This window comes from Acinonyx jubatus, chromosome A3 (assembly GCF_027475565.1).
Source record: "Acinonyx jubatus isolate Ajub_Pintada_27869175 chromosome A3, VMU_Ajub_asm_v1.0, whole genome shotgun sequence".
Classification (NCBI taxonomy): Eukaryota; Metazoa; Chordata; class Mammalia; order Carnivora; family Felidae; genus Acinonyx; species Acinonyx jubatus.
In genome coordinates this window covers 7,811,159-7,827,622 of record NC_069388.1, presented here as the reverse complement: position 1 = coordinate 7,827,622, position 16,464 = coordinate 7,811,159, and positions in this window count along the sequence as shown.

The following is a 16,464-nucleotide window of genomic DNA, read 5'->3' as shown; positions in this document are numbered from 1 at the left end:
GTTGATTTAGAACTGCTACCCTGACTCCCACCTAAGAGTCATGAGTTGGTCTGGTGATCCAGGCCCCTGGGTACATTCCATCCCCCAGCCAAACTGACTGATTCATGGACGAACGAATGTATGGTGCCAGATTGGCCCAATGAGACCCGATGCCCAGGAATGTTGCCGTAGTTGTTAAGAATTCGTTTGGGAGTCCTGCTAGTAAACATAAAGTTTCTAGAAGTCTCTGTTGGAGAGGGTCTGCCTGTGAGAGATTCCAACCCCAAGAAGGAAGACAACAAAACTGAACAGTAGGAAGAGAGAAAGCAAAATACCGTGTCAGTCATCAAGGCCCCTCATTCCACTTAGGCATTTTAAAATTCTATAAGCCGATAAATTATTCGTTTTTTTTTTTCTTAAGCCGATTTGAGTTGGGTTTTATCACTTATAACTTCCATGGCTGGTGAAGATGATGGTGATAATGACAGTGATGATGATGATTGCTGTTATTTCTATTATTGCTGCTGTGACAATGTGCTGTGTGTGTGACAATTGCTGCTGTGACATTTTCCATGTCCCTGGAAAATGTGGACATGGAAACGTGGGCGGCACAGGTGGGAATTAGCTCCCTTTCCCGCACCCCGCTTCTCTAACCGCTGCACAATGAACGGGCAGGATCTTAGGTCAGCATGCCTCCGGCAACGCGAAATCAGACCTCTGTGAGTACAGTGGGCAAGAGAAATTTTGCATGCTTCCATTGAAAAGGTGCTTCCCTTCTTCCCACGAAATCTACCTCTTGCCAATACATCCTCGCAATTTTTTGGTTTGACCCATCACTACACCAGTCAGCGGCAAAGCTCTCCAGATAAGGTGCTAGAGTCCCAGCTGCCTTAAAGAAGATTTCTTAATGAAGCCTTGGGATGAATAAAATATCACGTCTTCCATCACCTCGTTATAGGATGTCGGGGATTACTTGTTCTTTGAAAGTGGTCATCACTCTTTGATGACAACTTGTTAACATTTAGATTGTCATTTTGTGTCCTGGCAAGTAACCACGCTGGCAAGCTACAGAGGGAACTTTGGTATGAAAGACATGGAACAGCCCTCCTGTCTGCAGTGAATAACCTGTTTTCAGTTGGTTCACATCAGACACCCCCCAAAGCAAAAAAAAAAAAAAAAAAAAAAAAAAAAAATCTCTCCATTTGGTTCCTGAGAAGTCCAGGGTGCTCTTACCCTCCGGAGTGCTTTTGGTCCTCAGACTGGTAAAGGGCATCGTTTCTAGTTTTGCGGGGTGCTAAAACTAGGGCCACCGCGTATGCTGCAAATAAATATTAAAATGATATTCAGCCTCGCCACTCACAGCGTGTTGCACAGACCGGCGGCAGCTGGCCAGAAATGTAGACTCACAGGCCTGAGCCCAGGTTTGCTGGACTGGAAGCCACATCTTAATAAGATGGCCAGGAAGTCTGAAGGTACCTTTAAGGGTCAGTAGAGAGCATTTGTTCCCAAACTTAGCTGAGCCTTACAAACGCTTGAAGAGCTCATTAAAAAAAAAAAAAAAAAAAAAAAATATATATATATATATATATATATACACACACATATATATATATACGTACACACACACACACACACACACACACACACACACACACATATATATTCATTCCCAAAGCTTGTTTTTTCAGTGGGTTAGGTTGCGTTTCAGGTACTTGAATTATTAACAAGCCCCTCCAGTAATTCAGATGCGTGTGGTTAAGAACCCCTGCAGAACCAGTGATCTGGTTACCATGGAATATGCAGACAAGTTTCGCCAAAGAAACGGAAAGAGAGGCTGAAACGATTTCCATCCTTGAGTCAGGACCACTAGTGTGCGGAAGTGTGCGCGTCTTTGTCTGCCTACGTGCACGTTTGTGCACATCTGCGTATATCCAGTTAGAGTTGCGTGATGCGTGCACACACATGCACGGTCTGTTCTGGTGCACGCACACGTGTCTGACCCAGCGAAGCGACGAATTTCTAGAACCTAAGCTGGTCTTCTAATAGCGCCATGGGGACTAGGTTGGCCCCACTTGTAACTTCTTCTTCCTTCTCTGGTTCCAGCAGCAGCATCACTGTTAACCCCGTTGACGGTCCTCAGCACATTTCCATTTATTAACAGGCTGAGTGGTGGCTAAGGGCCTGGCGGGAGCCAGACTGTCCCCCCTTGAGTCCTGGTACTTGCGCTTTCCAGCTGTGCGACCTTGGGCAGTTAGCTTACCTCCACAGCCTCAGCGGACCAATTTGTAAAATGGGAATAATGTCCAGTTGTCATGTCAATTCTGATTGTCATGAACTTGACACAGTGCTTAAAATCACTTGGTAGAGTCTCAAAAGTATCAGCTGTTATCGCTGCTTTGTTGTTATTTGTAAGGACAAATGGCTAAAGAGAGAACACAGAGTTCAGTGTTCATGCGTATGTATCCATAATGGAGATGTATGTTTCATATACGTAGGTATAATATGTGTATATATGAAGCATATCTATGTGTGGGGATATATATTTAGATAGGTACATTATATATAGAATTCTGTTAAACTCAATTGAAAAATTTTAAATGATTTTCCTCTATGCTAGCATTAGTGATCCATTTTTTATTTTTATTTTTGATATTAAGGAAATGACTTTTAGTTACCCTTTTAAGTCTGATGAAAGTTTTGGGCCTTTACAGATGAAAAATGTACCTCGGTTCACTCACGTGCATAGTGCAAAACGCGGTGTGTATGACAGGTCAGATTGCCCATGGCGGGGGAAGCAAAATGCATGGGTCCCAGGTTAAGAGCTGCAGTGACCTCTGAGCCCCTTAAAGGCAGGCACCGTCCTTATTGATATTCGTAATTCTGGTCCCTGATACACCATCTGGCACAGGGGAGGTGCCCCAAAACTGGCTACTTTGGCCATTTACATTTTTGATTATTAGCAGTTGGGTCTTCCACTTCTGTTGGAAAATGATAAGATGTCGATGAAGCATGAGAGTTATTACAGATCTTGGATGCTTCCCATAAAACGCATCCTTCAACAGCGCTTCTCAAGCTTCCCTGTCTACAAGGATCCCCTGGAATTCTTGTGAAATGCAGATTCTGATTCAGAGGTTCTGAAGGTGGAGGGAATGGGATCTTGTGTTTCTCTAAAGCTCCCCGGGGAATGCTGATCACCGTGCCCCGAGGTGCCAACTACAGAAGACACAGCGTGGCATGATGGGAGGAAGAGGGGAACCTCAGTCTAGTCCCAGCTCCTAGGTTATGAACTTGGGAGCCTCAGGCAAATTCATTCATTCAGTGCATATTTACTGTGCACTGTCTTGTAGTGTAGTATTGCAGGCGCTAAGGATTAAATGGACAAGACTGTCGTTGTTCTACTCCTATGAAGTCTAGTTATCTAAAGACCTACACCTTAATTATTATACTAGAATCTTTCCCCAGGGGCTTGTTGGAGATGAAACAAGCTTATGTAAATAAACCACCCAACACAATGCCTAGCATAGAGTAGGTGTTGAGTATATTGTTCTTTTTGAGGATAAGAGCTCAGACACTGTCCTACTCTTTCTGAATGCAGGCTCTTTAGTAGTGGCCTTGATGTTGGCAATATGATAACCAGCTGGGAATCAGTGATGGAGAGTAAATCAAGGTTCGTGAATAATTCATGAGGTTAATACTGTAAGGTGTAATGAGAAGCTGACCATATATAAAGAGACCCAGTGACTTTTTGGAGTAAATTCTTGGTCATGAATCAAAAGCTGTGATCTCTAATCTTTAGTTTTTCACGGGCGCTTTTTGAAATTCCGGACAGCTCTCCGTAACTTACATTCCCCTTCCTGTAAAATCAGGTAGTGTGGAATTAACTCATGTGTAAATTGACTGTTAAAACACTTAATATTTCCATTCAACAACTATTTATTGAGCATCTACAAGGCGCTATTCCCTAGTGGGGACATGAGAAAGTTTGAGTCATAAGTCTGCATCTGAAGTTTTTTGAAATATCAGGAAAGCAAGAGTTACATTCGTTTATGTGTCTTGTTCATTCATTACTCATTTGACACATTCTTGCCAAGTGCATGCTAGAGGGAGCAAGGTTGAATATGATATAATCCTTGACCTCATCAGAGAGGGGGTAAACCTAGATTTTACAAAACTGTTAAGTGGCATGGAAAAGCATGAGGGAAATAGTAGAGTAAGTGTTATAGATTACCAGAATGGCAGAATTTCAAATGTATACCAAAAAATTTGCATATATTTGCATGTTTTAGGAAATGATTTTGCTAGCAGGGGGTGGACTTATGGGTAAATTGCTGGGATTTATTCATGTTGAGAGATGATGGAAAACATTCTTGAAGAGAGAAATAATACAGCATTTCCAGTGCTATCAGCTGTTTGCTATGTACTGAGGACAGTGTGGGGCAAGTACAGTTTTTGTCAACAAAGAATTCCTATCGAGTAGCAAAGGCAGATAAACAAATTAAAACCAAGTGTGCTAGGGGTGCCTGGGTGGCTCAGTCGGTTGAGCGGCCGACTTCGGCTCAGGTCATGATCTCGTGGTCCGTGGGTTCGAGCCCCACGTCGGGCTCTGTGCTGACAGCTCGGAGCCTGGAGCCTGTTTCAGATTCTGTGTCTCCCTCTCTCTCTGCCCCTCCCCTGTTCATGCTCTGTCTCTGTCTGTCTCAAAAATAAATAAACGTTAAACAAATTTTTAAAATCAAGTGTGCTAAATATCAAGTAGAACTGTGAACAAGGTGGAGGTAAAGCCAAAGACAGGAGGGATTAAATCTGTGTGAAAGTGGGGGATTTCTCTTTTGGCTGAGGCTGGTGACTTACGGAACTCCAAGCAGGTTTTCTGAGAAGGTTTTCTGTGTTGTTGTGGCTGACATAGGAGTTCCCAGGAGGACAGGGAGGAAGAGGTAGTCTGTGCAGAGCAATCAACACAGGGACATGTGAAGTCGTCTGTGCCTTCAGGGACTATAGTTTGGTGTTGCTCGAATCTCAAGGGTGACGCAAAGACTGAAGAGAAAAGAGGGGAGCCTGGGTGGCTCAGTTGGTTAAGCGACCGACTTCAGCTCAGGTCATGATCTCATAGTTTGTGAGTTCAAGCCTGTGCTGACAGCTCAGAACCTGGATCCTGCTTCAGATTCTGTGTCTTCTCTCTCTGCCCCTCCCCACTCATGCTTTTGTGTGTGTATGTGTGTGCGTGTGCATGCTCTCTCTCTCTCTCTCTCAAAAACCACTTAAAATTTTCTTTTTTTTTAACATTTATTTACTTTTGAGACAGATAGAGACAGAGCATGAGTGGGGGAGGGGCAGAGCGAGAGGGAGACCAAGAATCTCGGAAGCAGGCTCCAGGCTCCGAGCCGTCAGCCCAGAGCCCGACGCGGGGCTCGAACTCAAAGACCGTGAGATCATGACCTGAGCCGAAGTCGGACGCTTAACCGACTGAGCCACCCAGGCGCCCCTAAAATTTTCTTTTTAAAATAAGTAAACTTAAAGAAAAGGAAAGAAACCAGAGTGATGGGTACCAATGTGGTTAATAAAGGCCTTATGTCACAGCAAGAGGTTGGCATGTGGAAAGGAAACATAGCAGGAGTGGAGGCAGGAGGAGACAGGAGTCCTGAAGAAAAAGAGTTTGCACGGGGCTGTGCTGTGGCTTCCCCTCATGGCAGGCTCCTCAGAAGCAGGTCCTGAGACGAGGCTCCATGAGAAAGTCATTTGGAGGATGTGCTCCTGGGAGAAAGGGGTAAGGAAGTGACAGAAACCGAATAGCACAGGAGGAGAAATTAAATCCCACGAGGGGCAGGCTCAGCCTGACCCTGGATGGGACTCCAGAGTCCCATCTGGGAGTCACGCTAGCCTCAGGCGGGGATGCTGGGCTTTAAACTCCTGCATCGGTCAGTCATTGGTTCAAGGTTGCCCTCGGAAAGACCAGACGCTCCTGGCCCGCTTTTCAGTGGGCACAGTGCAAGGGCAGTTTTCTGAGGAGAAACACAAGGGTGGCCTTTGTAGGCAGAAGCGCACCGAAGCTGGGCCGGTGTGGTGAATGAATCAGGGAACGTGAGTGCAGAAAAGCAAGCTTACTGGAGTTGAAGTATGGTGGGTACCAGTGTCAGCCCATAGATGCAGAGCGAAATCCTTTTCTTCCTAACATTTTAATTTTTATTGAAATTCCTCATTTTGTCCTGGTAGCAGACATTTAATACAGCAGTCTGTAGACTCCTAACCTTCTTTTAGGGATTATGTCTAAAATTTGGATTATAAAATGCCAAGGCCTTGGGAGGAGGGATGGACATCTTGTTCTTAGTGTGTGCTGAGACCCCTCCCCCCCCCCCCCCCCAGGTAATCTAGTTATCCATCGCCCATCTGCACGGATAACCATGGAGATGCCCCAGTTTTCCAGAGTCAGGGATCCTCTGCTATTTCAGTACCTCTTGGGTGATAGAGTCTCTCTGTTCTAGTCCATACTGTTTGTATAAAACACTTACAGGAAGTTGTTTAAATCCACTGTCTAGAGGTAAATGCGGTCTTTGCCTTCCTCTGGCATCATCTGCCTCCCTGGGATCCCACCTAAGAAATGAGGTCTAAGACACCTCTGTCCTTGGATACCTCTGTACTTGGATACTTTCGGGAGTTGGCCAATCTTCGTTCTTCAAGAATATAGTCCATAGCTCTTTTCTCTGAACTATGTTTATACTCAATACTATACTATACTCAATCTATACTAAGATGTATACCAAGTCTATACTACAGATGCATACACTTAAATTATCAACCTCCAACTTCCACCCTTCTGTCTGTACTGGGAAATTTCTCTACCAGAGAGAGTTGGACAAGGTTTGCTCCCCAATTTTTTTAAAAAGAGAAAATCCAGGGGAGGCTCCTTTTATTCTTGCTTTTTGCCATTACATTCCTTCTCTCATTTGGCACAGAGAAGTATAGTAGGGCCCAGTGATTAAGGACAAAGGAGAAAAGAGAAATAGTAGGGGAAAGTACATGGTTAATATTTCAAGAACATGGTCCTCATACCCAGAGATAACAGCAAGAATATTTTCTCCTATTCTGCCCATTATTTAAATTTCATCTTGGTCCTTTTATCTCATTTAATATCTGTAGATGGCAACTGAGGATGCGGCTTAGAATCACTTGGGGGAACTTAAAAAAAAACATACAAATACCTGGATCCCACCTCAGATCAACCACATCCGAATTCCTAGGAGTGGGGTTCAGATATTTGTATGTTTTTAATCCCACTAGGTTATCCAAGGGTGGGTCAAATGGGGTGGGGACAGTGGGTACTATGGATTTCTACTTGTTACAAATGATCCTCCCCTGGTCACCTCTGAGAATGGTTATGCCAGATGCAGAATCTTGGCATTATTGCATCAACGCCCAGTGTCTGTCCGTGTGGAGTCCCACCTGGATCCCTGTGTTGCCAGGAAACCATCTCATTTCAAGCTGTATTCTTGGCCCCAATGTATTATTTACCAGCTTTGCAACCATTTAATAGTGTGTGGCAATATATTACAGTTGCAACGATGAAACACATTTAAATTGTTTCAGATTATATTGCTAAATATAAGGAGAGAGAGATAGAGATATAGAAAGATAGAAAGACAGGGATACAGATATATAGCCAGGTAATTCACCATGTTCTTTACTTTGTGATTGGTTATTACCATGGAAAAATGGCTTTTTGTTCTAGGAGATCCCCCAATGATTCCATGTAATGTGGTGATGGAAACCATAAGCTTTGAGATAGGCCCAGGTCTGCCGTGTGTGGCCAGCCTTCAGTCTTCCAGGGCCTTGGTTGTCTGTCCATCTCCTAAATGGAGGTAGACGTTCCTACCTCATAGGACTGTTGGAAGGATGAAATGTGAATTCGATTGATGGAGCGTTTGACACACAGTGAATGCTCAATGAGTATTTCTGTGTTGTTGTTTTTTCGATTTTCCTGCTATAATCCATGCAAACAGACACCATTAGAAGGAGTCACGATTTTTATGAGGGTGCAGGGCAAGGGGCACACAAGTCTTCTGTCTGGATGCCTGACCTTTCTATCAGTAACACTCCCACACATCTTCTAAGGAAAGGACATATGTATGTTGCCTACATGCCCCAACAGCTGACGCCCATGAATTTCTTATGTCGACTATCATCTGCAAATGACAATCTGTTTTTGGGATTCCAGATTGCATTTAACATTGATTGATAATTATCATATTTCAGAGTTGGGTGCTCACGGTCGAGCTGCTAAGACCTGACAGACATATTTCATCCGAGGCTCATTTGTCTTCTCCGATAAGTAAAAGGTACTGCGTGTTCGCAATGTAGCCAGCACGGCGCGCTGCTGAGAGGGACCGTCTCCCTCTGACGCTGGCCCCAAGATTGATTTTCCATCCTGAGTGCTCTCTGAGGCAGCCACAAGCCTGAGTCCCTTCTCATTAATATTTGGTGGCATTTATGATGACAGCCTCATCGTGAGTAAGTGGGGACGATTATGCCGGGTCAGGTGTGGACTTTATCGGCCGCTGTGTCTGAATTGGAAGGCTGTGATTTAGGGAGACATGCTCGTTGGGAAAACAAAAAAATGAGATAATAAGTTTTGCATTAATTTTGAGAGTCGTAAACATACCCCGTGTAATCTGAGATCAAGTGAGAGCCAGCTGAGACTCCATCCCAGGGGCGTCCCTGGGTTTCAAATATGTTAAATGAAGGCAAGGGGGTGTTTTGTTTGTGTCCGATGTCGGTTTCAAAAACGCGAAAGGGTCAAAATGGAGAAAACGGGGAATCCCTGGCTTGAATTTTATTTCATGTATTTGTCAGGTATTAATCAAGTGCTTACTTATATGCCGATACCATGGTGAGGGGCTTGGTCACAGGGACACTAACAGCATTGCCACCACTACTGTTAGAAAAATAACAATGGCTAATAATTCCCGAGGGTTTCAGACGTGCTAGGCTCTGTCTGAACACGCTTCATCTTGTATAATTAGCAGGGCCCTGCTCACATGAAGGTTTCCATTTAGTGGGACACAAGCAGTAGCAATATTAAGCGTGGAAATTTCGTGAAAGGAACGTACAGCGCTGTGGGCGTTCAGCAAGGTCATGTTCAGATCCAAACCAGAAAGTTACCTGAAATACAACCCTGGGCATCGGCTGCATTTACAAACCTGAGCTACACCGCAAGCTACATACATTTTGGGAATTCACTTCTTTGCACTGTTGATAGTGTTTGCTGTTTAAAAAGCAACATCTAAAAGGATATGAATTTAAGAGAAGAAAGGCAACACTGAGCTCTCCAACACATCCTGTCTTGCCTTTCAGTCGGTCCTTCTTCCTCCTCCGGGTCTGGTGAGGATGGCAAAGTGAGAATGCTCCATCAGGGTCCATGAGAGGGGTGCAAGGTCAGTCTGCCTTCTGGCGCACACCTCAGCTGGTGATTTCTGCCTGACTTCACTTTTTGCACTCAATATTTATATTCTTCAGCGCGAGCTATGTCTGGGTGTTGAACGACAGTAGGGTTTCTCAGGTGTCTGTTTTGTTTTCATTACCATCTACCTAAGGAGGCTTTTTGGACACTTTTTTTTTTTTCCTATCTACCTGCCCCATGAAAGTTTTAACACCACAAAATATTTGGCACCCCTGGTTTTGAACTATGTGTAGACCTGTGCTTCATGCATGAGAGAAATAACACTTTTTTTTTAACCTCCCCAAAGAATCAGTTTTCCCTCTTGGAGGAGAGATTGTCTCCTTCTCTCTGGTCTCTGGTCTTCCCCTCCTCTGTCTCTGTCTCTGTCTCTCTCTCAAAAATAAGTAAATATTAAAAAATAATTTTAAAAAAGAGCAAATCTTTTCCTTAGTCAAGCATGGGCTTGTTTTCACCTTACCATTGCCCTTCCCTACGTCTGTCCCCCCTAAAAACATCAAAAAATTCCTCAGAGTTCAGTGGCTTCATGCCTTTCCCTCTTTGCTCACCCCTATCACTTTTCGCCTCTTAAATCTGGTTTTGTTTCTCCTGCTCCTCTCTACCCCTAAAGAGATCTTTGGCCTTCTGGTGATGACAGTGGCATATTGGTCCAATCCCATGAACTCTTCTGAACACAACTGCTAAAAATGTCTGCACTAATTTTTACGTTGGCTTTTCCTCACCACTTCCGAAATCATCTCCTTTTCTTGTTTCTCTGTGTATTCCCTTGGTCCTTTTAACACCTCTGTCAACTCCTATGTTCAGAGTTGTGTTTTTTTTTTTATTAAAGAAATGAAAGTAATCAATGTATGTAGTAAAAGAAAAAAAAACATACAACAGGTTCTCCTGTGGTATTCCTTTTTGGGTGGTATTCCTTTAAATTTTCTGGGGCATCTCTTTGAGTCTTTTCTTTCTTTCTTTCTTTCTTTCTTTCTTTCTTTCTTTCTTTCTTTTCTTTTCTTTTCTTTTCTTTTCTTTTCTTTTTATTTTTTTTATAATTTTTTTTTTCTTTTTACATTTATTTATTTTTGAGAAACAGAGTAAGACAAAGCATGAGCTGGGGAGGGGCAGAGAGAGAAGGAGACACAGAATCTGAAGCAGGCTCCAGGCTCTGAGCAAGCGGTCAGCACAGAGCCTGATGCGGGGCTTGAACCCACGAACTGTGAGATCATGACCTGAGCCGAAGTCGGACGCTCGACCGACTGAGCCGCCCAGGCACCCCTTTCTTTTTTTAAATGTAGGATGCATTCAAAGGATAAAAACTTCTGGTTATCAGGTAAATAAGTTATGGGAGTGTAATGTGTAGCTTTGCTGACTAGAGTTCACAATACCACCATATGCATATTTGAAAATTGCCAAGAGGGTGAATCTCAAAAGTACTTATTAAGGAAAAAAAAATTGCAACTGTGTGAGTGACTGATGTTAACTTATTGTGGTAACCATTTCACGCTACATACATATACCAAATCATTATCTTGTATGCCTTGGACTAATTCAGCGTTAGAAGGCAATTACATCTCAATAAAACTGGAAGAAATATATAGGTTACATTGACAGTACTTTAAAAAATTCCTACATGTCTAATATCGTCTTTCCTTTGCCCTTACTCCTGGTTGGAAATTTAATTGGTTATAAATTGCTATTATCAATTTGAAGATTATGGAATTCTGAGTTCAGCAACTTTTCCTCTCACAACTTGGAGGCATTGAACTCTGTTGTCTTCTAGTATCTAAGTTTCTAGTGAATTCTGATACTCAGTCTTCTTTGTTCCTCGGTAGGAAGAATGTCTTTTGTTTTCCCTTTTCTGTAAATATATATATATGTATATGTATATATATATAAAATATTTATAGTATATATGTAATTACAACTATGTGAGGTGTGTATATATAAATATATATAATTGTAACTGTGGTGTGTGTATGTGTGTGTGTCCGTACACACACACACACACCCCCAGCATGGAGCCCAATGTGGGGCTTGAACTCAGGACCCTGAGATTAAGACCTGAGCTGAGATCAAGAGTCAGACTCTTAACCGACTGAGCCACCCAGGCGCCCCTTTTCTGTAAATATTTTTAATTCTTCTTCATCGTTAGCGTGCTGATTGTATCTTATTTTTTCTACCTGGTACTTCAAAACATTCTTCCAGTCTGAGGATGGATGCTTTTCTTCAGCTAGGGAAGTGGTATTCTATTATTCTTTGGTTATCGTCTCTCTCTTGTTACTTCTGTTCCCTACCTTTTTCCAACTCCTGTTAGCCAAATGCTGGGCCTCTTGGATCTTTTTATTCATGTCTTCAACTCTTTAGTTCCTATCTTGTTTTCTCCCTTGGCTTTCTCATGTAGAAAACGTGCTCACCTTCATCTAGTACATTACCATGACGCTGAGCTCTACCTTTTTCTCAGTCTCTCCATAGAACTGTTGATTTCTGTGTCATATTCTCAATTTCCAAACTCTCTCTTAAAAGATGTTCTCATCGTTCCTTTTTGATAGTATCCTGTTCTTTTTTAAGGGCTATAATATTTCTCCCAAAGACAAACAGAGCAGAGACTCCTTCGTCATGCTTTTCCCTCCACCCCTGGCTTCAGAGCCCATCTACTGCCTGTCTCCTGGGCTCCAACACTCATACTAGCAGCCTTCTTGACTCCTTGGAAAGCAGGTCCACTAAGGCTGAAAGCTGCTGCTATAAACCTCCTGTCTGTGGATAGGAGCCCCATCTGCCCTGGATGTTCTGGTCTTCAATCAACTTCCTGGTGTCTCTTATTCTAGTTGCCATAGGGCTAAATACCAGGAGCCCTTAATCTGAAAGTTGTGGGTCCCGTAAGGCTTCATCAAGGAATTATGTTTAAGCTGGGGTTGGAAAGATGTGAGGAATTTAGAAATCAGTGTTGCAGATCTATGCATTCTTGTTCTAGCCTCTCGTGTCTACAGTCACTCTTCTGTGTGGCAGACATTGCTAATCCCCTATCCAATGCCCATGACTACTTTTAAAAAAAAATTGTAATTTTTTTTTTGTTTTTGAGAGAGAGAGAGAGAGAGACAGAGTGTGAGCGGGGGAGAGGCTGAGAGAGAGGGAGACACAGAATCGGAAGCAGGCTCCAGGCTCCGAGCTCTCAGCACAGAGCTTGATGCTCGGCTGGAACTCAGGAACAGTGAGATCATGACCTGAGCCGAAGTCGGACGCTTAACCGACTGAACCACCCAGGCGCCCGTCATGACTAGTTTTTTATTAGCCGAATCCTAATTTTGTTCAAAAGGACAAATCTGACAGCCAATAATTTGCTTTGCTTTCTATCCAATCACCTTTAGAGTTGGAGAGAGAAAGTCCTGTAAGCGCACTTTATTATTGAGATGTTGTTATAAATCCCCCCGGGGAAGATAATCCTTCTAAACAAAAACAAAAAGCCCATCCAGGAGAGAGGTTTGCTTTGCTTTGCTATTGCCCAGAACAGGGATACAATGACTGGAGGTGCAGCAGCTGTCTTGCAACCATGAGGATAAAAGTCACATACCATACAGATCTGAAGTGCGAAAGAGTTTGGCTTTTTAGTGACGTTCTTGAGCAACTGTGTGAGCCATGGAGACATTCCTCCCGAATTTGTAAGGGAGAAAAATAAATACACTCTAGTCTAGACCCTGTTAGATTTTCTGTCATTTCTAGTTCAATATGATCTTAATGAACCATACTAGTTCAGGTGTTCCTTACGCTTTCAGTAAACTACTGGATCAGTGGCTCTCCAGGTGTGGTCTCCGGACCAGAGGCATCAGCAACACTTAGGAATTTCTAGAAATGCAAGACCTACTCTATGGATGGGTGCCAACAATCTCTGTTCTGACAATGGTCCGGGTGATTCTGATGCACAAACTAAAGTTTGAGAACCACCAGAATAGTCATGACTCAATTGACTGCCTTGAACTTAGGCTTCCTTTCCTTGAAAAAAAAATTTTAAGTTTATTTGTGTATTTTTGAGAGAGAGAGAGAAAGTAAGTCGGGGAGAGGCAGAGAGAGAGAGAGAGGGAGAGAGAGGATACCAAGCAGGCTCTGCACTACCAGTACAGAACCCGATGCAGGACTCGAACCCATAAACAGTGAGATCACGACCTGAGCTGAAGTCAGGCACTCAACCAACTGAGCCGCCCAGGTGCCCTTAAAAAAATTTTTTATGTTTATTTATTTTTGAGGGGGGGGGGAGGATGTGAATTGGGGAGGGGCAGAGAGGGAGACAGAATCTGAAGCAGGATCCAGGCTCTGAGCTGTCAGCACAGAGCCCGACGTGGGGCTTGAATCCATGAACCTTGAGACCATGACCTGAGCGGAAGTCAGAGGCTTAACCGACTGAGCCACCCAGGCGACCCTCCTTGACCTTTTAATAGTACATTATCAAATAAATTTCCCTCAAATGAAGCACTATATATACACACTGTTCCTTTTCTGTTATGACTCCCCATTGCTTTTTGAACCGAGTAAAAGCATCTGAGTCAGTTATTCGTAGCTGTTGAGAATATTGGCTTGGGCATGTTCTTCATTAAAATTTTTCTTCTATTTTCAATTTTCTTTTCAAATCACATGATCCTGGTAAAAGTACCAACTTACGCGGACAGAAGACATTCCCCGTCCTGCCCCCACCCCAGGATCGTTATGTCACAACTTTTGTCTTTATTCTTGGAAGCCCTGTCCACCATTCATCATGCATAAATAATTGCAACCATATTCACGAGAGCTTTAAGAGACTTTCTGTTTTCGGATCATACATGCCTTCATTTGTACCTTTTTGATGGTAGTTTGAATTGTTGTTGTTTTATTCATGGGGTAATTTATGGAACTGGAGAATATACCTTGATAATTACATTTTAAAAGAATGTAACGTGTAATTAAAATTAAACAAAATATAATTTTATGCATAAATGCATTTTTGGAAAATATGTGCACAAGTTGAATCTAATCATTATAATTTTCTATAAACATAATGAGTGCTAAATTGTTATTGATTATTCATTTTTTTATCATGCCATCTGGGACTCTGACACTGGAAAGATGTAATGATTACTTTTACTGTCATCAAGTTATTTTAAATTTAAAGATGGTAAGAGATAGATTCCTTTTTTTTTTTTTCCTAAAGCAAACTTCCCAATTACAGCATGGTAATTAACTTTTAAATTAGGGAAAAAAGATGCTATATTTTTTTTCTTTAAAGGAATATGTTGGGATATAAAAATGAATGTATCTGTAATATTTCATTTTTTTAAATGAATCTCTTAAAGGCAGTCATAGAGACATGGCTATTCATTTCATTTCAGTAACTCCTAGTTAAAAGGCTCACATTCTACTTATCAAATTAATTTCACTACTTTTACATTCCTTGAAAAATCATAATGCAGTGAGGCTTTTTTTTAGGGGTGGGGGGAACGAAAGATTATTTATATGACAAAATTATCTTTTACTTCTGAGAATAATTTGAAGACTTTACAGAGAAATAGTGTACAGATTGGTAGGTAGACATGATATACCCTCCAGGAAATACAGACATTGATATATTTAATGCATTTTTCCAACTGTATAATGTGTATACATAAAAATACACACACGGAAGCATTGGTGAAAATAAAAGCTCACTCGTGTTCTTTTTTTTTAAAGCTAATTTATTTGGAGAGAGAGAGAGAGAGAGACAGCGAGCGAGAGCACAAGCAGGTGATAGGCAGAGAGAGAGAGGGAGCCGGAGAATCCCAAGCAGGCTCCACGCTGCCAGCACAGAGCCCAACTCGGGACTTGAACTCACGAACCATGAGATCACGACCTGAGCTGAAACCAAGAGTCAGACGCTTTACTGACTGAGCCACCCGGTGTCTCTCACTCATGTGTTCTTAACATTCATCAGTTCCCACATCTTTTTCTCATTGCATTTATATATGGACACACACATGTGCTTTTTTTTTTAATGTTTATTTATTTATTTATTTATTTTTTTTGAGAGAGAGAGAGACAGAGAGAGAGCAAGAGCGAGCAGGGGAGGGGCAGAGAGAAAGAGGGAGACACAGAATCGGAAGCAGGCTCCAGGCTCTGAGCTGTCAGCACAGAGCCTGACGTGGGGCTTGAACTCACGAATCACGAGATCGTGACCTAGGCTGAGGTTGCACACTTAACCAACTGAACCACCCAGGTGCCACCATACACATGTGCTTTTTTTACCTACCTCATAGGATATCATATTATACATCTTTAAACCAAGTGATTTACTTCACTTATTTCTAGTTAAAACTATTTATTACATTATAGTCAGGAAGTTTCTGCCTTTTGAATTTAATTGTGCATGTGCTTTCTTAAATAACAAAGTATGTATTACGTTTACAAAATAATTTTTTTAAATCAACTTGAACTGTCAAAAACTGAAAGAGCTATCCGTTCATTTGTGTATTCTTTCATTTATATATGGAAAATTATAATGGTTGGTCCTTACTCTCTCTGGGAAGATTGGGGCTATTCCTCCTATAAAAACTGATCGCATTTACGTATATGACCTTTTGTCAATTTAAAATTCTGTAGATACTGTTGATGATCTGGTTGAATTACCTTGTATTCTGTATATTTTAATAAGGATATTTCAGTCACTTGAATTTTGTTATAAATGTTTATTTGTCATGTCTCTTCTGTGTTTGTTTCTTTTTTTTGCTTTGTTTTATGGGAACGTTTACAATTTCCTGTTCAAATATTTCAGCACCAAACAATGGAGAAATGGTAGTGTTTATGTTAATATTGCACATCTTTCCTTTTTTGCTTGAATTCATCAGCTATGGTTTACCTTTTTCTTTTTTCTTTTTGTACCTAAGGCAGAAACCTCGTGGATCACCTGCTGAGTGAACTGTGTGGCTTTGAGAAAGTTATTTAGTGACCTTGTGGTTCTGTTTTCTCATTTGCAACACAGTAATAAAATAGTACTTACCTTGTGTAGTTGGTATTAATATAACATAAAATAAAAATCTTTATAGGGCTTGGAACAT